We start from the raw sequence: 24,472 nt of genomic DNA, 5'->3' as shown, positions 1-24,472 counted from the left end.
GCAAGGCGGTGTAGCTCTTCTCCTTCCCCCAACAGCTCGGGGTAGGCTTGGGAGTCGCGGGCAGGTGGCGCGCCAAAAGTCACCCCCCTCAGTGATGACACCTGGGCCGCACCGCCCCCACCACCCCCTTCTCTGCCCCTGGTTGGGGGTGGGGCCTGTCTGTTGTTGAAACTGCCTCATTGGATGCTCACCTAAGAGTAGTACAGTTGGTAGATCATGAGATTCTTAATCTCATGGGTTGTGGGTTCAAGTCTCTTGTTGGGCAAGAGATTCCTGAATTGCAGGAATTCAGGAATGGACTAGATGATCCTCGTAGTCCCATCTAACTCTATGATTTTTTGACGTAGGACTGAGAGACATGACTTTCCTAACTTGAAAGTGTACTTTTGACAACAACAGCAATAATAAATTTTATTTATACCCCGACCTCCCCGGCCAGAGCCGGGCTCAGGGCAGCTAACACCAATAAAATCACAGTAAAAACATATTAGGGGAAAAAGAGGAAGAAAAAACCCCACCCAATTTAAAATACAGGTTAAAATGCATTTTAAAATGCAGCCTCATTTTAAAAGTAGCCCATAGATCAAAACCATAAGGGGAGGGAAACATAAGGGTCAGACTGAGTCCAAACCAAAGGCCAGGCGGAACAGCTCTGTCTTGCAGGCCCTGTGGAAAGATGTCAAGTCCCACAGAGCCCTAGTCTCTTGTGACAGTGCATTCCACCAAGTCGGGGCCAGTACTGAAAAGGCCCTGGCCCTAGTTGAGATCAATAGAGAGTTAATTCCTCATTCTGGACATTCCTCGCCTGTCATGGCCATGACGTCATCATCTTCATCATGGTCCAGTCTAAGTGAAAACAGACCAATGTGAACCACATTGAAAAATCTTATTTGTGCATCTAGCGGAGGAAGGGAAATAAATTTAATGTTTATTTGGTAGTAAGTCCCACTTCTCTCAATGGGACGTACAATATTCTGACAAATATTAGCAGCTTTGGGTTTGATAGAACACTAGAAAGTTATAAGTATTGCAAACATCTACACACCTATATAGACACACCCTTGACATTTCCCCTGAGGTCGTTTCTTAATATCTAACGGCTTCTCTGAGTTCCCAATTACTCTTTGATGAATGTCACACCAGAAGTGGAAGCTCTAGATGTCTGCCAGTTTGGTTCATGATTCATTAGCAGACCGAACAGCAAAAGATCTTCCAAAAGATAGCCAGCCTTAATTCCGTATCAAAGATGTCTGGAGATCCTGTAAAAAAGATTTTAAATGCTTATCTGAAAGAGCAACACCAAAACGTTTGAAGTACCGTCATCCGTCACTGCTAGTCAAAGATCTCTTTTCAAATGGCAAAGCAGAACCCTTTACAGAAGAAATGGATTATTCTGAGTTGCTAAGCAGCTGCCTTTAAGATAATAATCTTTTCCTATGTGGTTGACATAGGAAGCTGCCTTAAACAAAGTTACTATGTTTGTTCACCTAGCCTAGTAGTGTCTTCTCTGACTGGCAGCAACCTCTCCAGGGGTTCCAGTGCAGGTCTTTCCCCTCATGGTCTACCCAGTGATACAACACCAAGAATTGAAACGGAGGTCTTCTGCATGGAAAGCATGTGCTCTTAGCATGTAGGCTGCACACACATGACCATTTACTCTGTGCACTCCCAATGCTTATACCTGAATCCACATACAGATGTTACCCATGAAGAAGAAGAAGAGTTTGGATTTGATATCCCGCTTTATCACTCCCTTTAAGGAGTCTCAAAGCGGCTAACATTCTCCTTTCCCTTCCTCCCCCACAACAAACACTCTGTGAGGTGAGTGGGGCTGAGAGACTTCAGAGAAGTGTGACTGGCCCAAGGTCACCCAGCAGCTGCATGAGGAGGAGCGGGGACGCAAACCCGGTTCCCCAGATTACGAGACTACCGCTCTTAACCACTACACCACACTGGCTCATGATGCAGAGCTAGCCTGTAGTTTCTTGAAAAACACTGCAGTTTGATGTGGTTTTCCTCAAACCAGCTTCAGTCTGAAAGGAAAATGTAAGCCACATTCACTTTAAGATGAGGTGTGTATGTATATGTGAGACAGCTCTGTGCATGCTGTTGTTATTTCATTATTCACTGAGTATTTGGAATAATAATAATAATAATAATAATAATAATAATAATAATAATAATAATAATAATTTATAACTTATACTCCACCCATGTGGCTGGGCTCCCCCTGCCACTCTGGGCGGCTTCCAACAAGAGATTAAAAATACATTAAACAGTTCTTATTTCTCCACCCCCTCACACAATTTTCAAGGCAGGGGTTCCTCTTTCTTGATACCTGATGAAAAACTTCTGGAACTGTCAGAGGAGGAGGAGGTGGAGCACGTTGCAAAAGCTTTGGGGGTTAAACTGTCTCAGAAATCTCCTCAGCAAAGAATCCCCCAGTCCTAAAAGCTGCTCCTCAAAGAGCAACCATGGCCATAGCTCAGCTTCTAGGTATCTCACCAGAGCTTACACCACACAGGTAGGGCAATGAGGTGGAAAAGAGAAGGCGGATCCTGCACCTTCAATAAGTTGTGTAGAATAGTTGCCATGTGAGCTAAACCAATGGACATTCCCTCTTCCTTGCAACTATTAAAGGTGTAGTAACCCTCCCCTCTTTTTCACCTGACTGCCCCATGTTGTTGTTGTTTAGTTGTTTAGTCGTGTCCGACTCTTCGTGACCCCATGGACCAGAGCATGCCAGGCACTTCTGTCCTCCACTGCCTCGCGCAGTTTGGTCACACTAATGTTTGTAGCTTTGAGAACAGTGTCCAACCATCTCGTCCTTTGTCATTCCCTTCTCCTTGTGCCCTCAATCTTTCCCAACATCAGGGTCTTTTCCAGGGAGTCTTCTATTCTCATGAGGTGGCCAAAGTATTGGAGCCTCGGCTTCAGGATCTGTCCTTCCAGTGAGCACTCAGGGCTGATTTCCTTAAGAATGGATAGGCTTGATCTTCTTGCAGTCCATGGGACTCTCAAGAGACTCCTCCAGCACCATAATTCAAAAGCATCAATTCTTCGGTGATCAGCCTTCTTTTTATGGTCCAGCTCTCACTCCCATACATCACTACTGGGAAAACCATAGCTTTAACTATATGGACCTTTGTCAGCAAGGTGATGTCTCTGCTTTTTAAGATTCTGTCTAGGTTTGTCATCGCTTTTCTCCCAAGAAGCAGATGTCTTTTAATTTCATGACTGCTGTCACTGTCTGCAGTGATCATGGAACCCAGGAAAGTAAAATCTCTCACTATCTCCATTTCTTCCCCTTCTATTTGCTAGGAAGTGATGGGACCAGTGGCCATGATCTTAGTTTTTTTATGTTGAGTTTCAGACCATGTTTTGCGCTCTCCTCTTTCACCCTCATTAAAAGGTTCTTTAATTCCTCCTCACTTTCTGCCATCAACGTTGCGTCATCTGCATATCTGAGGTTGTTGATATTTCTTCCGGCAATCTTAATTCTGGTTTGGGATTCCTCCAGTCCAGCCTTTTGCATGATGAATTCTGCATATAAGTTCATGGATCACTGCCCTGTCATGGCAAAGGGGCTTGAATAACTCAGAGAAGCTATGAACTATGCTGTGCAGGGCTACCCAAGACTGACAGGTCATAGTGGAGAATTTTGACTAAAAGTGATCCACCTGGAGCAGGAATCAGCAAGCCACTCCAGTATCCCTGCCAAGAAAACTCCATAGACAAAGACAACAGACTGCCCCATACACAAGGTCACAATTTGCTTTCCCTGGTTCTTAGTTTTCAAATCACACTGCTTGGTATTTCTGTTTAACTGCTCTTGCTAATATTTTTATGGGAATTTAATTTTGATATTATGTGTTTCTGCTTAGAAATTTGGTTATATTAAGCAGCAAAAAAGTGGTATGCTCCCATGGGTGCCCTCAGGGGCTGGGCCCCAATTCTAGGAAGGTATAAGCAGCGAAGGGACACAGGTGGCGCTGTGAGTTAAACCACAGAGCCTAGGACTTGCTGATCAGAAGGTCGCGGTTCGAATCCCCGCGATAGGGTGAGCTCCCGTTGCTCTGTCCCTGCTCCTGCCAACCTAGCAGTTCGAAAGCACATCAAAGTGCAAGTAGATAAATAGGTACTGCTCCGGCGGGAAGGTAAACAGCGTTTCCATGCGCTGCTCTGGTTCGCCAGAAGCGGCTTAGTCATGCTGGCCACATGACCTGGAAGCTGCTCCCTCGGCCAGTAAAGCGAGATGAGCGTTGCAACCCCAGAGTGGGTCACAACTGGACCTAATGGTCAGGGGTCCCTTTACCTTTATAAGCAGCGAAGGCAAATGGGACAGTGCTACACCAGCCTAATTCTGACCTCAGAAACATGCCACCTGTTTGCCTTTTTACTTACAAGCAACTCTTGCTGTTTGCTTCTTCCTCCTAAGTCCCAGTTTTGCACCCTTGCAGAACTCAGTAGGGAGGAGGAGGAGGAGGAGGAGGAGAAGAAGAAAGCCAGAATTAGATGACTCTGCCTGTCATTAGCTCTGCCTGCCATGTACTTTGAGTCTACCTACCAGTAGCCTCCTAGCCTTCCACCCTACTAATCCTAATGGGCACCAGACACCACTTGGTACAAGTCTCCAACTCAAGAAGGAAAGCAGGGGTGATGAAGTGGCACAGACCAAGACAAACGAGGGCTACAAACAGGGAATTGGTCCAAAATATGATTCAAATGCAAATTCAGGCAGAAAGTCAAGGTCATCACAAAGCAGCCATGGGAGCCAAGGTTCAGGATCAAGGAGCCAGAAATATGTGTCCCCACCAACTGGGAGGCTCAAAAAGAAGAGTTGATGCACTCTGGCCTCCCAGAACACACCCTAACCAGAGCTGCTGGTAATGATGGTGTTTCACTGATTCCTTGATCTCAAGGAGACTGCTGCTTGAGGAGCCCTTTAGTCCCAAGGTGCATGAGTATTCGGGGTCTGCAAGCAGGTACTATGTTGACCCAGGGCTGGACTTTTTGATGCTGGCATCCTTGAGGGCATCAGCCTTTGTCTCTGGTAGGGCTAGGATTTATTCAGCAGGTCTTTCCCCTGAGGGCCTCTCAAGGGGTTCCTCAAGGCCCTTAGTCTGCGGGTTGTGCAGTTTGTCCTCTGAGGACCATGTTTGGTAGTGGGTCAGGGAGAGACTAGAGCTAGCCTGGCTCAGTCTTTATGACAATAAATTATAAAGATACATGAACAGAATAAAACAAGAACTTTGAAGACTCCCCCTCACTACAGCCAAGTTTTGTTGTTAGATGACGTATGTCTGTGTCACAGCAGGGATCAATATTTAGGAGAGACATTCCTTCTTTAGTGAGAGCAATGGGGGGGGGGCTTCTTCCTCGATGGGCCCCGCAATGTACAGCTTTTTTCCAAGAACATATATTTCAAATGAGTTAAAGGGTTCTTGTTATTTTAAAAGGCATGTTGCTCAATAAATCGAGGGGAACCAGTTTAGTTGATCCAAAGATTTGAAATGGTTAATCGAAAAGTTTTGTTTGTTCTGTTGTTAACATCTCTTTTTCATGTTTCTGGATTTTTAGATTTGCTGTCAACATCCTTGCCAATTTGGTTTTTTAAAAACTAAACAAATCTCAATAACCCAAACATAGACAGAAATTCCCCTGAAAGCCTCTTATGGGAAAGATGGCAAGGGAGGAGAGAGAGGATTCAACCGAGGCTCTTGGGGGGGGGGAGTGTTTTGATTTGTAGCGATGAATAGGCCTTTTCCATGCTTCTGTGACCCAGAGAAGATGCTGATCTTCCAGAGGTGAGGTCTCTTTTATTGCACCATGTGCACCATCATCCTGAATTGTAGCCCTTGTTGTTGTTCTTGCTTTGTGAAATCATGATGACTAGGCAAAGCCTTTCTCACCTCTTCCTCCCCTGGGTCAAGGCAAGAATGTGGTGCTGCAAACACCAGCTAAACAGCCCAATGCTGACATTTTATAATGTGTACAAAAATGTGTATATTAGGGGAACGTGTGCGTGTAAATACATACATTTTAAGTGATGATAACATACAAAAACGCATTATATTACGGAAATTTGCTTATAATAATGTGTATATTAAGAGAAATGTTTCCTAAAATGCAGACAAATTTGTGTGACTCTTCTTCCTTTAAAAATCATAATTTGATGTGAATAACTGAATTTAAGATTAGAAAAATAAGAAACCGAGGAAACCCAAAAATAACAGATTAGTCCATCTCTACTAGTAAAGGGCAAGATTTTTTAAAAAAAGAAAAGTCCACATTTAAAGGCAAATTTGCCTAATTTCCACTTTCTGAAACAAAATATCCTTCCAAATCTGCCTGTTTCTGAATTTTGCAATGGAGTTCTCCTTCCAACTAATATGTACTAAAATGCATAAACTATAAATGCATATATTAGTAAAAAAAATATGCCGTATAGTTGGACAAATTGTTTTGCAAAAATGTGCATGCAAGCATGTGTTTATTGGGAGAGATTAGAACTGAAATTCTTATGAATTTTCATGCAAAGTTTTTTTTTTTTAAAAAAATTGCAGCCTGATGTGGAAGTGTGGAGAGGCAAATTTAAGACTGAAAAAGTGAGAAGACGAGAGAAATCAAAACTGACACCAATCCCATGGGGCATGTCTGCCATTTTTGCACCACTATGTTTTCTTCTCCCTTGCTAGGTTATACTTCTATAGGTTTACATTGGTGTAGCACCAACAGCAACAGCAACACCCCACCTTCCCCTTCTCCAGCAAAACTGGAGTTCAGATTGTAATCACATCTAGGTGTGTATGCAATCGTGCTGTTAACATATGCAGCTTTGATCTGGCATTATTTCATTTTGGACTGTATGTCTCCTTACAGGCATTTTAAATAAAAATAAATAAAAAGAATATAAGCTAGTAAAACACACACACAATATTATCTAGAACTAAGTCTGCAATCCTTCAGAATTGCAGAGCAATTCTAAACTCCCTTTGGGTGAGGTTGGGGACGAGTAGGATGGGGCAGAGGTGTCTCTTTGCCAAGCACTGTCAACCTCCACCAGTCTCTGCTTATGGAGTGATGCCAGCACAGTGCCCTGCCCCCCCTCCCGACCTTCCATTTCCTTAGGGTAGTTGGGTAGGTGGAAGCTGTGCCACAGAGTTACCCACTTGAAGCAATCAGCAGAAAGCCATGAAATGAAGTGTTCTGGAGAGGGAGGGGCTGAGATGGCCTGAAATCCATTGGTTCCTTGGGTGTTATGTGACATCATCAGGCCCGATGGCTGTGCAACTGGCCCCCCTCCACACTGGCTGGAAATTTGAGCAGAGCTGCAGATGCAGCCACTCCATTAGATCCTGCCAGGCAGTGGCTGGGGCCAGGATTGTACCCCAAATCTCATTTAACTTAGTGGGACTTGGAGTCAATATACACATGCTGGTTCTGCACATCGTGCAATAGGATGAAGGCTGCCACATTACATTTTAAAATAGTAAAATATCTCTAAAGGTCTTCATTTTCCATTGAAAAAAGCAATCAATTTAAACAAACTCACTTCTACAGTGTCTAACGTAATAGTTGGGGTTTGGTAGTGAGTTTGTCAGCAGCATAAAAGCCACAAAGGAAAGGGACTTAAGGACATTAAGAACTGCTTAGCAATCTTCAGTGAAGTATAAGAAGCAGCTGAATAAGTAACAACAGCCGAGACAACTAGGAAATTGCAGCCAGAAGATCAGATTAAATAAGGCCTGGTCTACACATGCAGAGGAATGAAGGGGTAGAGCCCATACCCTCACACCTTGCACAGATGGAAATGAGGTCAAACTTGTGACACCACTATTTTTCATACCAAGGATCACTGCCCAACTTCCCCCCAACCCCCTCCATACCTTATGTGTTGCTGGAGGCTATTCCAGCTGCTGTATGCTGTATTCTTACTGTTCTATGAGCCAAGACGTTTTGTGTTCTTTAGATTAAGAAACATGAAAACTGAAATTGTTATTGGGGAAGCTTCTACCACCACCACTGTTTCCCTGACTTTGAAGTTGTCGTCCTGTGAGATTCCTTGTGAGCAGGAACGTTCTCTCCTTAAGTCGGGGATGGAGAGGTGTTTTCAGCTCAATGGCCACATTCCCTTTTGGACCATCTTCCAGGGACCACATGCTAGTTGTGGGTGGAACCAGCAGATGGATGAATACAAATGTTATCTTTTGTGCAGTGGGCCAGTTTCTTCACTCTTGCACCCTGCTCTCTATTATCCACCCAGGCACGCATGAAGCATGATTAGCATTAAAGGACACATTCTAGCCAGGCAAAAACACTCAAGGATGGTGCAAAGCAGAGCCAGTGATGAGTGTGGTTTGGAGGAAGGGGCTGGGAAGAGCCGTGAGGGTCACAGAGAGATTCCTGGAGGGTTGCCTCCTGGGTCTGAAGTTCCTTATGCTTGCTTTAAGTCCACAAGTCACCATCAGCTGGACTTCACCCTGTCTTTATTGTGAACCTTGCCTTAGAAATCTATAGCATGGACCTCAGCTGGTTAGAAGGGTGAGTGAGAAAACTTCAGAGCAAAAGTTATATCACTCCAAAGATCTGATCTAAGAAAAAGACAGGTTACAAAAAATAAAGAAATATTGTTTGCCTAATTCATATCTACTTGAATTAAATCATAAAGATGTGAAAGTGAAGTGCATTTCTACAGGTCAAGGGCCTGGGGTCCATCTTGTGGCCTTTGCACAAGTTTTCCCAAGTGACAGTGATGAATGCATCTTTGAAATTATCCATTTTTATGTTGATTCCCAGGAGGGAAAGTAGCAGAAACCAACAAATGAGAGGGAAGTTGTGGAGGTTGATCTCTTAGGGCAACTGCAACATCACCCCACCTGTCTTGATCTGCCCTCACCCAGACTTTGTTCTTACAACCAAGTCCAGCGTGTTGCAGCAATACCTGCCAACTTCCTTTCCCTTAGCCTCAGCGTTGTTATTGTAGAACTCAGCAGAGAGGAGGATGGGGGACAAAAGTAGAATTAATTGGCTCACTTAAGATATCACTGAGGAAATGACTCCATGGCAAAAAAATGGATTTTCCCCCCCAAGGGAGGAAAAGATATGGGTTTCGCTCTGTTACAGTCCCATAATTAGGGATGGATGAATCTCCCATTTCCAGTTTCCAGTTTTTCCAGCCTTATGTACCGTTTGCTACATTTCCACACCAGCTCTATTTAAAAGTTGGCAAAAAATATTTCTCTTTTAATGCACAGCTTTCCTAATACCTACATTTTGTATATAATTTTGCCCAACGTAATGAACTTTTATACGTTATTTGCAGTAATATACACATTTTTGTGAGCATTTACCCATGTATACTTTTTATACAGCTGTACCTGGGTTTTCGAACAGCTTAGTTGTCGAACAAATCGGCTCCCGAACGCCACATACCCGGAAGTAAAGTGAACGTCTGACGCAGCTTCTGCTTGAGTTCAGGAAGCTCCTGCAGCCAATCGGAAGCTGTGCCTTGGTTTTCGAATTGTTTTGGGAGTTGAACGGACTCCTGTAATGGATTAGGTTCAAGAACCAAGGTGCCACTGTAAGTGAATTGTAAAAAAATTGGAGGGGTAGATTTTAAAGGATAGTCATGTTTCAGAGTGTGTGTATTGGTTTGGGAAGTGTAAATTGGGTCAGTTTGCATTCAGATATAAGCCACACAAATTTCTCCTCCACATTTCCACAACCCATTGAGAAGTCTTCAAAATAAACCTCCCTAGGACTGGGTAGTAAATGAATTTAAGTAAATCTTAAATTTAATTTTGGAGAAGAGATGGAATCGCTGTTTGAATATTTTCAGGTCCAGTATTATTATTTTTTTTATCAGACTTGTTAAGACCACCAGGATCAGTATGCCGAGATCTTTCACAGTTTGAAATTAGAAAGTTAGAGGGGAAAAATGAGACATCTATTACCACCAGCGGGATAGCAGGCATTTTTACACAGAGGAAGGAAGTTGGACTAGGATATATATTAAAATGAGAAAAGAGCGTGGGTGTTGTTTTCTGTAACACTTGCTTGGAGAAACAAACTTTATGAATGGCTTGCAGGTTATCCAAGCAGCCCAGAGGTGTTGCTTACATAATCGTTACCCATACTTATGAAATATGGCAGCATATTGGGGGGAAATAAAATGTAGAAAGCCACACAGAAGGGGTGTTCCAATAACCTCCTTCATTCACTGAAAAAGTGTGTAGAGCTTCACTTGCTGGCTTTGCTTTCGATCCATGGGGACAAAAATTTTTTTGATCAGAATACTAACAAGTCATGGAGAAAACTGCAGTTATTTTCACGAATATATGCATTTTATGCATACTTTACCCTAGCATATACATTTATGTATACATTGTGTGACCCGGCGGCGACAGCCCCAGCCCCCAGGGATCATAAGGAAGGAATAAAGACTTTGACAACATTATATTTCCATTAAAATTAGGCCACAACTTTATTAAACTTCTGAATGTAGGAAGACCTTGGCTTTCAGCGTATGGCCAGTGACTCCCATATATATAACCCCTTTAAGAGGGGGACCCTGGAATCACGCCGCAGGGGGGTGAGTCACCACCTCCCCCCCCCCCCAACAGGGAAGAAAAGACTAAAAGATTCCACCCAAGGCCATAACGGTCAAAGTTGTGATGAATTGCTACGGGGAAGACAAAACCTGCCAATGCAGGAAAATTTCTTCCCGGTCCTTCAACAGCAACCAGTCAAAGACCGTAGCAGCGCCCGCTAAACAGGAAGGAAAAGTTAACCTGCAAACAACAAACATTAAACAAAGGGAGGGTGGTGTTGTTTAGTCGTGTCTGACTCTTCGTGACCCCATAGACCAGGCACTCCTGTCTTCCACTGCCTCCCGCAGTTTGGTCAAACTCATGCTGGTAGCTTCGAGAACACTGTCTAACCATCTCGTCCTCTGAAAGGGAGGGTAGGGAAGGTGAATCTCCAGAGCCGACTGCCTGGCTATTGTCGGCTCCACCCCCTATTTATAAATGGGGCCGGCCCCACATCCGAGCAAGAAACTTGATTACTGAGGCTGGGCATGAACCTCCAAAAATCCACCCTGAGAGGCAAGCCAGCCCCTGTTTGCCAGTGAGCTCCCTGGGAACTGTAGCTATCCTGTAGCTACGCGCTATCCTGCAAAGGGCACCCACAATGTAAAGTGTGAGTGCTCATTACATGGCTGGACAACTGCATTGCGAAATACAGAGAAGTGTGAATGTCAAAGGATGGCTGTGTTTTAGTTTGCACACAGTTTCAGAAAGTGCAAATTTGGTAGGTTCACCTTTAATGTGAAATAAATGGAATCCCTCCCCTCCATCTCTAGCTACAACATTCTGTTGCAGTTCCCACATATTTCTATAGCTGCCAAAGCATCCAGTTCACTGGAGTGAAATGAACTAAGTTCAGCAAGGACGCCTACATCAAGATTAAGAGGCACTAGTTACAATGATTGATTGCCTGAATGAATGGTCAGGTAATAAAATAAAAAAGTGCTTTAAAGAAATTAATGGATACTCTTTAAAACAAGCACACCAGGCAGAGACTTAGATAATGCTCTAACAGCACTATTTGACAAAAAAATATATGTATGCCACAAAGTAAAGAAAAATATATGGACGCTACAAATTTTTGAGAAAGGCAGAAAGAGATCTAAAAAGCAAACCCACCCAGCTAAATTGCAGCATTACGGAAGCTATTAAAAGAAGGGGGGAAAGGACATAATTTACAAAGTGAATTGCAAATCCAAATGTGGAAAAACCAAAAAAAAAAAAAACAGCATAAATTATGGCAGCTTAAATGTAAGAAGAGAATGGAATTTGTGGAGGAACTGCAAGAATTTTGGAAAACACAGAGAGACATAAAAGCCACCGCAGAGAAAGACGTTCATTAAAATGTCACAAGTGATTGAGTCAAACAACGGATTTGTTGTATCTGTTTTCACTGAAGAGGGTGTTAGCAACAAGCTTCCTGCACCTGTATATAATCAATTTGTGATAGATCTCCATATTTACAAAACCATAGGAGAGGTTCCAGGGTAAATTGATAGTTTAAGCAGCAACATGTCACCAAAAACAGATGGCATCTCGCAAGGACTTTTGAAGAAACTCTGATATGAAGTTGCCATCTACTAGTGCCAATAAGCAGCCATGATCAGTAACTTTCATTTTCATTATTACTTCCCCCCCTTCCATCCATTTACTGCTACTGAAGGAAAATGAACATAATGGTCACAAATTGAATACATTCAGGACTGGCACAGTTCATCAGAAATCCAGTTGCAGCAGACTTAACTTAAACTTAACAATAACGTATAATAAGACTAAACTTAACACTATATACAGAACAGAACACCACACCCAAACAAAGATATAGAAAAATAACATAAGTGAAACCCAGATTCCTTCTGGCCTATTATAGTCAGCATGACCTTGACAGAAGGGTAACAGAACCAATTTAAACCAGCTTTACTTAGCTTCTCAGAAGGAATAACCCAAACAAGAGCCTTCTTCCACACAGAGAAGAAACCTTCCAGAACCCTCTTGAACTAAGCAGAACAGGAAAGATCTCTACACATCAGATCAATACTTTCTGCCTTGGTCGCACTGGTTGATGATCTCCGGCGGGCTAGGGACAAAGGTGAGAGCTGTTTCCTAGTTCTGCTGGATCTCTCAGCGGCGTTTGATACCATTGACCATAACATCCTTCGGGACCGTCTTGAGGGGCTGGGAGCTGGGGGCACTGTCATACAATGGTTCCGCTCCTTCCTCCTGGGCTGTGTTCAGAAAGTGGGGGGGGGGATTAGTGTTCAGACCCCTGGGCTCTTACTTGTGGGGTGCCTCAGGGTTCTGTCCTCTCCCCCATGCTTTTCAACATTTACATGCAGCCGCCGGGAGAGATCATCAGGAGGTTTGGGCTGGGTGTTCATCAGTATGCGGATGATACCCAGCTCTACCTCTCTTTTAAATCAGAAACAGTGAAGGTGGTGAAGATTGAGGTTGAATCCTGACAAGACAGAAGTACTGTTTTTAGGGGACAGGAGGCGGGCAGGTGTGGAGGATTCCCTGGTCCTGAATGGGGTAACTGTGCCCCTGAAGGACCAGGTGCGCAGCCTGGGAGACATTTTGGACTCACAGCTGTCCATGGAGGCACAGGCCAAATCTGTGTCCAGGGCAGCTGTTTACCAGCTCCATCTGGTATGTAGGCTGAGACCCTATCTGCCTGCGGACTGTCTCGCCAGAGTGGTGCATGCTCTGGTTATCTCCCGCTTGGACTACTGCAATGCACTCTACGTGGGGCTACCTTTGAAGGTGACTCGGAAACTACAACTAATCCAGAATGCGGCAGCTAGACTGGTGACTGGGAGCAGCCGCCGAGTCCATATAACACCGGTCTTGAAAGACCTACATTGGCTCCCAGTACGTTTCCGAGCACAATTCAAAGTGTTGGTGCTGACCTTTAAAGCCCTAAACGGCCTCGGTCCAGTATACATGAAGGAGCATCTCCACCCCCATCGTTCTGCCCGGACGCTGAGGTCCAGCGCCGAGGGCCTTCTAGTGGTTCCCTCATTGCGAGAAGCAAAGCTACAGGGAACCAGGCAGAGGGCCTTCTCGGTAGTGGCGCCCGCCCTGTGGAACACCCTTCCAGCAGATGTCAAAGTGATAAACAACTACCTGACATTCAGAAGACATCTTAAGGCAGCCCTGTTCAGGGAAGTTTTTAACATGTGATATTTTAGTGTATTTTTGGTTTCTATGGAAGCCGCCCAGAGTGTACTAAGAAATGCTAACTGACAGTAATGGCACCAGGTGTGCGCAGGTAAAAAGATAGGTGCTTTTAAGTCGCCCCAAACAGCTAGTCTTTCTGCTTTAGAATGTTGCGTCACCTGACATCATTGTGACATCAGGTGGATTGCTATTTGTCAAATTTGGGCCCAGGGGTGGGAGTAGGGGAAATAAGAATCTTTCAGGTCCCCATCCCTGATCTATCTAGTAATTACCAAAAACTAAACTCCTAACTAAAACTAAACTCATTATTACATTTATATCCAGGGAACTCCGGGTGGTGTACATGGTTCCCCCCCCCACCCCGATTTTATACTTAGAATCATAAATTGCAGAGATGAAAATGACTCCAAGAGTCACCTGGTCCAGCCAGCTGCAATGTGGGATTAGCCTGCCTGTGAGGCTCGGTTAGGCCCAAGGTCCCCCTGTGAACTTAATGCCTGTGGGGGCTTATTTTCCTAAATTATAGTCCAACACTAACCACTCCATCACACTGGTTCTATTGACCCTTATTTCCGAGTAGTGTTAACTCTAATTCTTAGAGGCTCCAGAAATGAGCACAAATAAAAGCAACCAACATGGCTCCAAAAATATGTATTAAATCCACGATGTCAGGGGTTCAGAGACAGAGGCACAGGTGAGTGAGGAGACGGAGAGCGACGAGGAAGAATCCCAGGACAGTGAGGAAGAGGATGACAATGACTTGAGATCTTCCATGAGTCTCTCAAGTGAATCGGAGGATTCTCAGGAGGAGGCGCCCCTAGTCAGGACAAGGGGGGTCACAGGGGGGACCTGCCAGGAGCAGGGAAGCAGCAGAGAAACCCCGAGCGGGAGTGGGAGATCGGGGCCGGCTTCCCAGCAGGAACGAAGGGAAGAGAGGGGGGTTCCCAGCGTTACACACGGAGCGGAGCAGGAAAGAGACAGGGGAAGGAGATCTGGGGAGAACGTCCTGCCGGAAGAGGGGGAGAGTAGTACAGGGAGTAGTGTCAGTGTCAAAAGGAAGGTCAGGGGTAGCGAGCGCGCGCCAAGTTCAAATGTGGAGGTGCGCGGAAATGGAGAAAGCCCGGAGGAGGAGCCCAGCCCCAAAGCACGAAGGAGGGGGGAACAGGCATCTCAGGAATCTGCTTCGGGAGAGAGCAGGAGGGAAGGAACCCAGGGGGGCAGAAAGACCCTGCGGAAAAGGAAAGACAGGAAGCGGTGGTCTAGCACAAGCCTTATAAGTTGGTGCAGGGGCGGGACCGAGTCAGAGGGGACTTCAAATGTCTGACGTTAGACACTCGGGGCTGCACGCCTCGGTTGTGGAACCAATAATGAACTGCAATAAACATCCTTGTATATAAGAAGAGCTTGGCGTTGGTCTTTTGTGAGCTGAGACCAGAGGCAGCCCGTGACACACGTTAATTCCATTACACCTCCAGAAATGCAGGCCATGTTTTGGCAAAATAAAAATAAAAACCATTCTGGGTAGAGTTAAGTAGAATTGGAAAATTGTCTTAAGATAATTCTCTTTCAGGTTCACACTAGTAAATGTTCTGGGAATATTTTTGAATGCCCACATCCATTCTGATTCAAAGATTATTAACCCACTATTTGTTTAGTCCCATTTTCTTTTATATGAAGGATGGAGAAATTCTTTTGCACATATTGAGAGTATTAAAGAGATCTTTGTTATTAAGTTAATCATTTTGCTCAAAAAGACGTTCATATGAGGTTCTTCCACATGGTAACCCCCAGTTAACTTTGAGTTGTTCTACTATATGTCTCAGTTGAAAAAATATATATGAAATAATGGTGAGCATCTATGATTATTATTGCTGCCTGTTCATATGAAATGATTTGATCCTGCCCAAACCAGCTACTACAGTATAATTACTTGTCTATGAAACAGTTTCTTAAAACTGGAGATAATGTTGAAAATATTTTTTTTGAATATTTTTTTGAATATTGAATATTTTTCCTTTTTGTCTATTCAATGTACTTTAGAGGGTCCCGCCTTATGTTGCCCCTTTCCTCCTTCATGTGTCATTTTTCTTTTTTCTTTCCCCTTTCTACTTCACTTGTTTTCTTTTTTCTTGACAAGCAGGTTTGTTTGCTATATAATGGTCTTGGCTACAAAGTGTAATAATATGATATTAAACAAATATTTAACAAACTTGGGCATAAGGTAGCGTCAGAGCAGGGCAAGGCAACCTTTCACTAACTGCAGACTGATATTTCAAGCCTTGTTCCAAGACTGGCTCAAATGTAATTTACTGTCGCATTCAGTAATGGTTAAGCACGCTCTATAAATCAAATGCCTTTATGTGTAGAACATTTTAGAAACCCATTGTATATGTTTCTGTTCCAACATATATCTGCCTGATCCACAGCTAAACAATGCAGGAGCTCATGTTATTGACAAGGAGGGAACCAAAGATGACCAGATTCCATGATGACCTGTATACACCAATTGCCCTGTTTTCTAGGGATAAGTCCCTATTTCTGTATTTTCGGAAGATTTTATGGGCATCCTTTGCCAACCTGGTACTCTCCAGTTGCTGTGCCAGTTGAGAGCCAGTGTGGTGTAGTGGTTAAGAGCGATATACTCGTAATCTGGGGAACCGGGTTCGCGTCTCCACTCCTCCACATGCAGCTGCTGGGTGACCTTGGGCTAGTCACACTTCTCTGAAGTCTCTCAGCCCCACTCACCTCACAGAGTGTTTGTTGTGGGGGAGGAAGGGAAAGGAGTTAGCCGCTTTGAGACTCCTTCGGGTAGTGATAAAGCGGGATATCAAATCCAAACTCTTCTTCTGTGGCACAAAGAGTGCTGGAAACTCACTACTTGTGGGTAGTAGTAGTAACTGATGGGAATCAGTTAAATTTGCATTCAAAGGTGAACCTGCCCAGTTTTCACTTTCTGAAACAGTACATGAACTGAAACTCAGCCATCCTTTGAAATTTGCGCATCTCCGGATTTTGCCATGCAGTTCTCCAGACAAATCCAACTGTGTTTTTGTTTTTAATGGTGGGATGGACATAAAATGCATATACTGGTGAATCTGCCTCACATCAGGGAATACAGTGGTACCTCGGGTTAAGTACTTAATTTGTTTCAGAGGTCCATTCTTAACCTGAAACTGTTCTTAACCTGAAGCACCACTTTAGCTATTGGGGCCTCCCGCTGCCACCATGCTGCCACTGTGCAATTTCTGTTCTCATCCTGAAGCAAAGTTCTTAACCCAAGGTACTATTTCTGGGTTAGTGGAGTCTGTAATCTGAAGCGTATGCAACCTGAAGTGTATGTAACCCGAGGTACCACTGTATTGCTCTGCCAAAAACGTGTGCTAAATAATTTTCATGGGGACTTTAAAAAACAACCCACTAAGTGATGTGGAAATGTATAGAATGGAACTTAAGACAGGAAAAAGTGGGAAAGAGAGATAAACTGAAATTCCCTACTTGCAAGCCAGCTTGGGGAAGAAGACACAGAGCATTGCTTTCTGATTTAGATATATATTGGTTACTGAGAGTGACATGTGGAAAATCCTGGTGACTGCCCACTCTCCTGTGTGTTTTGGATAAGAATGGAAAGGATCTGTTTGCGTCTCAAAGGCTACCTCTCTCAGATTTGGACATGGCAGGCTGAGCATTGACACTCCATGCCTGATTGGATCAAAACAAATGCAACCCAAATGGCGATGTGAAATGGTGATTGGCTTTGGACATCTTAGACTAGCTGATGTTGTGCACATCTCTTGGAAACAACTGCATATTTTCACAGAAGGGCTCCTCAGCTAGATGCACTATCTTTACCCATTTGAGTGATTTTATTTTGCTATTTTTTTTTAAAAAAAGATCTTAGCAAATTCATATTTCCAAGAATTCCTCGGAGAAGGATGAGTTCTCACTCATTAGGGCTGCTGATGAGTGGGATCTTTGTTCCCGTCCTCTGCATGTTTTCATGCTTTTAAAAGGAAATGACATATATGTCAGGCACTGTGCTGGCCAAAGAGAATGTAGGCATTTGGTTGCACTCCTAGCCTTGGGAGATACAAAAGATGAAGGGTGTGTGGAATTGCTGCCCCAGCCAACCTCCCAGTTTCTCCATGAGCATGAATGCAATGCTCTTATTTTCACTGCTAGAGGGGAAATGTCATGTGGAAATCAAAAGATTGCACATTCTTTGAGCATGATGTGTACAAGACTCTCTGAAGCTATGTGACTGACGCGCAGCCGATCAGCCGGGCTCCCTCAGCCCCGCTGGCTGTTTTGCAGTTGGTGGCTTTGTCACTTTTGATCGATTCCCAGTGCTTTTTCCAATAGTCGGCTGAGTTCCAGAGTCCAAAAGCAAATGGGAGATTGTGTCTGCTTTTTAAAGTGCTAAATGCATTTTATGAGCTAGCAACTCTCCTCTCATTTTCCACTTGCCACCTCTTTCGCCACTTCCCCTTTCTGCAGTCCCCATTTTTCTTCTCCAGCCTGCTCACCTCCTTGGGCTACAGCATGGGTAGGCAAACTAAGGCCCAGGGGCCGGATCCGGCCCAATCACCTTCTAAATCCGGCCCGCAGACGGTCCAGGAATCAGTATGTTTTTACATGAGTAGAATGTGTCCTTTTATTTAAAATGCATCTCTGGGTTATTTGTGGGGCATAGGAATTCATTCATTTTTTCCTTCAAAATATAGTCCGGCCCTCCACAAGATCTGAGGGACAGTGGACCTGGCCCCCTGCTGAAAATGTTTGCTGACTCCTGGGCTACAGGGCTGGTTCTGCCATGAGAAGCAGATGCTGAAGGGGTAGGGGTAGGTCAGCAATTCCCCCCCTCCATCTCCCTTGAGACACCTAAACAAGCTAGCCTGCTGCCCTGAAATGAAGCGAAGTCTGCTGCCCCATTGCCGGTGTTGAGGTAAGATTCCTGAACTGGACCAGGCCGATTTGGGGGGGATCCAGGCTTGGGCAGAGTCAGGTAGAGCCAGCCCTGTTTTGCTGTGGGTTGCGCCTCCTAAAGCAATCTGGGACTGTCAGAGGCAGAAAGAAGGTGAGGTAGGCAGCCCCACCACAGGGAATAAACTACAGAAGCAAAGCCCGGCAAGATTGAATCCTGGTGAGCAGAGAATTTGATTTTGCAGACCTATGTGCTTTGCAAATGCATTCTCTGTGGGGAAGGCGCTTGTGAAGCAACACTGTGCAGGCTCAAACCCTCCTGCTTTTGGTGGCACAGTGTCTCTAGCCCCCTTCCAACTGTATTTTTTACTCAGGGCTTAAAAAATTCTAGTGAAACATTAGCCCCACCCCTGAACTGATTTGGGGGCAAATCTGGGGGCAGGGGATAGGTGGTCCCTGGGTTGTAGGGAAGCTTAGCCATAATTGCATAGTCATAATTGATAGATCCTCCATACAGCTGAGAGATCCTTGACTGGCACCTTTTCCTCTGTTACTTGGATCTTGGCTGCTACTCAGGATGGGACAATGATACCCCGACAATTGGGGGCTGTATTCTTGCGCTGCATCAATTTTTTTGTGATGGGGCCGAGAAAACCTTTTTTAAAAAATCTCAACCTGTTAGATAGGCTTTGCTGCAACACGGGGTCTGACTCTTGGTAATAGCAAATGCCAGAAGGCAGCCTCTCTTAACGTCCAGATACAGCGTTAATTACAATGATTCTGCCAACCTGGAAATGTGGCTCTATGAGTTGGTGGGAGAAGAGACACAACAGATGGCAAATCCCCCTTGCAGCTCTCGGGTGGTTGCAGCATTAATTAATTAATTGCAGAGGCCCTAAATGAGCAACACATGCCACAGTTAAAAACGGGATCTGCAAAACAGAATTCTTTTGCCATTATTTGCTAGGGATGGGATTTATGCCTTTTGGATTACGATAACTAGCGAACACTAGGGTATGTTAGTTTTCTCACCAAACCACTACCTCCCTGTGGTCAGCTCCCACATTGCATTAGTAGTATGCCTGAGACCACTCAGTAATCACATGGTTCCCTTGGAATGAAGGGGACTTAGCTTTGCTTTAGACCTTCCCTTTCAAGAGTTATATGTGCTCCTTTATTACATTTCTGCAACAACGTTCAACCATTAATTAGAATAAACTGCATCACCTTGGGGAAAGCCGAGGTGTAACAGGTAAACACGTCTTTATTCATGTACTTACACACCAAACCCTCCCCATCATTGCATAACCACAACACAAAAATGTGGGAGAGGGTGGGTTTGTTATAAGCTTACCTGTTAGGTTAGGGAGGCCAGAACATGGAAGAGTCAACAATCCTTTTATGACACATAGTTCCCCTCCCATTTGTCCCTCCCGGCCGGACGTCTCCTGAAGAAAAAAGAAAATATGTTGATGCAATATAATTGCCTATGTATTTACGAAGTCAAATTTGGGAAGCTAGATTCAAATGTTGAGGATCTGGGGGACCTATGGGTGTTGATTAACCTTCCTCAATGCATCATTGAACTGTTGCACCAGGGCTGGGCAGGAGATCAGAATCTATTGCTTTAGTGGGGAGTGGCCAGCCCACCAGGCTACCCCATTTGACCTGCAAGGCTACTTGGCCCAAGACACATCCACAAGGCTGTTTGGTCCAAGCCATGACCACGTGCTCTACAACTGACATCATATACAGGATGAATGGAATTAGATCAGCAAGGGGTTCCCCACCTGCCATTACAGGCAACTCCCCATTTTCATGGGGTTTTGTTCTAAGGCACCATGTGTGTTGGCAGGATGACTTGAATGTGCACAAATGGGGAGTTGCCTGTATTTTAACAGGAGGAAGAACCATCCCCCCCCATATAAAAGATAGAATTTCGGAATCTTGATTGAGAAGTAGGTTTGCACTTGGATATGCAGGACATTGCAGTGTACGGCTTGTGGTCTACAGTAGGCAGCTGTCTCAGTTTCCCCATTTAGGTTTTTGCTCCAGCGGCTGAGATCTTTCAAACCGGAGCCTCACTCTGCTTGTGTGATGCACTGAATATTACAGAGACCTGGTCCTCCTCCCTCCTCCATGTACACACAGAGGAGGAATGAAGGAGTCTTGACTGTGCATAATCTAGAAAGCAATGGGAGGTGAATTGTAAATTTCTAACTTATCAGTGTTGCTCTGGAAAAATAATAACAAGAAGAACAACAGGCCATTGTGAGCCTCCAAATCCAGAGGAACATTTAATTGGGAATAATTTCCTCAGAGCAACCACCAGCAACCTGAAAAAAGCAGGCACTGCTCCTGTTCAAACCAGGCACTGTTGAACGGCATGTAATATGTTCAGTCCTGTCAGTGCAACAACCAAAGTACTTGTCATGCTGCTTACCCTTAGTATCAGTCCCTCTCTCTCTCTCTCTCCACCCGCCTCCCTTTCTGCTTTGCTCTGTGCTGCTCTTCCTCCGAAACTCTGTGTGTTAACAGCTTGCTGACAGGCTGTTGCTTGCTAATTGGGAATCTCAGAATGGAATTACAACAACCAAATTTTCTCAGGCTGGACTCCGATGGCAGCCTGTGTGTTCAAACCTGAATGATCTTCCTTGCACTCTTAATAAGGGCCTCGTGCCGTACCTGTCAGTGCTCCTCCTCAGTGAGTGGTGAGTTTTAAGGGCTCACTGAGAGAACATTTAGAGATCCTTTTGTGTTGGGGAGAGGAACACCCAAGTGGATTGTAATTGGTCTGTCAAGGTTTTTTTGCTTGTCACTGGAGGTGTAAACATAAAACCGCACTGACTGGGGAAGGAGAGCTGGGAGTTCATTTGATCCAGAACGGGGAAGAGCAAGTGAATCTTCCTGGGCTGACCTTGAGAGGTCCGACTCTGAATTAACTTGCTTCCAGCCCATGGATGCTGCTGCTGTCAACATCACCTGCAGAATTTGCACTCCCAAGTGCAAGTTTACTCTCTGTGGCTGCATTCATAGGCCAGTTTATTCCATTTCCCCAACTGTTAATTTCACAATATACTTCCAGATATTTAGAAGAATATAGGGCAAGGCTGCATTCACACAACAGTTTATTCTCCTTCCCAAAAATTTCCCTAACTGTTAATTTTTACATTATATTTGAGCCTTCATTTTATGTTTTAGGGGGAAAAAGGCAAGGAAGGACAGATAGAGGTGTCTGGGATTGTGGAAAAAGTGTATAGGGATATGTTTTTCTCCCTTCCTCAGAATACTACAACCTGGGTTCATTGAATGAATGTAACTGAATGCTGGAAGAATCAAGACAGACACAAGAAAATACTTATTCACATATCACCCAAATAGTTAACTTAGAGCCATCTTCATTGTTACATGTATTTTTGTTCCTCGTCCCATGATATCTGCCTGTGACATGGGTATTAAAAAACAGCGAATATTTTTAAGAGATTTTTTTTTTTTAATGGTATGCATGCCTATGTTTGGGTTCTTGATTAAAGAACCTAAACTAGTCAGTGTGGACAGACACCGTAGTTACTTTTGTCCTACAGCCTGAAAATGAAGGGCAAATTATGCCAATCCTCTTTTCAGGGTATAAGAACAACAATTTCTTTTTCTGGAGAACATACCTAGCATTACATTGGACCTCAAGATAAAGCTATATCCACCATTAAGGCAGAGAATTCCTTGATGACAAAGGAAAGGTTTAAAGTCATTTGAGGAAAAATAGCTGTCTCCAGTACCTGCTTCTCAGTGGATGAAGGGGTTATAAGGGTCAGGAAGCCTTTAAAGACTTTGCTTGTGCCAGCAAACCTTGTTTCCCATTGTGCTTGATCAAAACTTTAGAGTCAACCTAAGTGACCCCCTTGTGGTTCCAGAAGAACTGAACCCATATCCTGGAAGGCAAGAAACAATGTTCTTCCTCCCCGCTAGCCTGTCAGCCCAAGCCAGATTTGCAGAATCACTGTGATCAAAGGAATCTCACGTGGAATGCAGACTCATAGTGGCTCCAGTGGAAATCTACCAGGAATGAAATTTGAGGGGTGCGAAGGTGGGGAGCGTTGCCCAGGGAGATACGGTTGCTTATGAAAGCCAATGATGGATGCCCCATTTGAATGTTGTGGGCTGGCTTTGAAGAGCAACACCCGGGAGGTCAGATCCTTATCAGGCTTTCTTGCACCAGCAGACTGAGAGGCTTGATAATATCTCTGAAGAGCTGACTTTGTTGTCACATGCGTTTCTGTCTCTGGTCCCATGATATCAGACTCCCCCGCCCCCCCTCCATGTGAATTGCTTGTATTCTTACATTCTGATCCTTGCCAGAAACCCAACAAACAAATTTGCATTTTCAAGCATGATATTTCCTCGCAAACTGCATAGTTTGGGGGACTAGAAAAGAGGGGTTTTTTGGCAAGCTGTTTCATTATGATCAAGGGCAGAGCAAGAATTCTTTTGGACTGGCTAGGAGACTAGCCATATGCTTTTTTGGCAAAACATTTGGCAGGGTGGGGACCTGAAAACTGGCATTTTTTAAAAAAAAACGTGGAATGCCCTCCTCTTTGTCAACCATGAAGTAGAACCATCGGTTGTACCAGATGTCATGTGGAGACTTACCTATTTGCCCAGGTTTTGTGTTTGTATCTTTTGAATTTCTGTTTAATCCACTTTTATTTGTTTTATCACTGTTTTACTAATTTTATACTGTGTTTTTGACATATATAGAGAGAGAGTTAGAGAGATGTTTGAAATAGCAAGCAGTATATAAATACTTTAAAATATAATAAATAGCAAGACTTCTGCTGGATCAGATCAAAAATTAATCTTGTTCGGAATAAAGCTATGTACTAAAGGGCTCTGAAATTTCTCTAACCTACCAGGAATTGCTGAAGAATTGAAGCTGAGACCTTCTGCACGTGCTCTGCCACTGCTCTCTCCCCTCACAGCTGCTTTCTCAAAAAAGACCTTGGACATTGAGAAAGTAGGCAACTGGTTCCATGCACAATGTCAGGAGCTGCTGATATCTGTGCACAGCTGCCCAGTGTATTGAGCCACTAAAAGCAGGTGACAGCTTTTGGGTGAAGTAGCCTTGTGCCCTGCATGGAATCTGCCCATTGAATCCTCCCGGACAGGGAGCCCTATAAGAGAGCTCCCTGCGCATGTTAAGCCATACCTGGGCAACAAAGTCTTACTGAGCTCCTGTGGGTTCCTGTATTCTTGGTTTATTTATTATTGCATTCAGATCCCACCTATCCCCCAGGGAGGTCAAGGTGACATACATAGCTCCCCTAATCTCTCCCTTAGATTCCCTAAAACTAGATCAAATCACTGCTCAAAGACTGATCCGCCAAAGACTGGATGACATCGATTTACAGTGAAATTATATGCTGGGGGGAGGTGTTTGTTCGCCCCAGAACATTGGTATCACTTTAACTTACTGCGTTCCATCATACCTCTCCTCCCTTTCGACTGTTGCCCATAGACTGGCCTTCACCAAAGCGAGGTTTAACGTTTTTCCCTCCAATGTCCTGAGACATAGATTCTCAAAGGGCCAAGCCTCCGCCATGTGCGAATGTGATAAGGAGACGCCGGAGTCGCTTCAGCACATTATGTTCACTTGCCCCTTATTCAATGTGCCACGGGCAAATTTGTTGGGATCAATCATACAGAAACTAGAGGGTACCCCACCAAAATTCCACCTTGCCCAAATCCTGCAGGATAAGGATACCCATACGACCCTGAAAGTGGCTAGGTTT

General features: G+C 44.3%; 1 long non-coding RNA gene across 1 annotated transcript; it reads right to left on the bottom strand.

The window, feature by feature from the left end:
• Window positions 1-522: 522 nt before the first annotated feature.
• On the bottom strand, window positions 523-21,855 carry LOC308574272. Its single transcript, XR_014002424.1, has 4 exons — window positions 20,041-21,855; window positions 9,381-9,581; window positions 1,046-1,259; window positions 523-846 (listed from the first exon to the last, which is right to left on the bottom strand). It is a non-coding gene; the product is annotated as an uncharacterized lncRNA (long non-coding RNA).
• Between the last annotated feature and the right edge of the window lie 2,617 nt (window positions 21,856-24,472).

The sequence above is a fragment of the Podarcis bocagei genome (assembly GCF_964188305.1).
Source record: "Podarcis bocagei genome assembly, chromosome: 15".
Taxonomy (NCBI): domain Eukaryota; kingdom Metazoa; phylum Chordata; class Lepidosauria; order Squamata; family Lacertidae; genus Podarcis; species Podarcis bocagei.
This window is presented reverse-complemented; position numbering and strand designations above follow the sequence as displayed.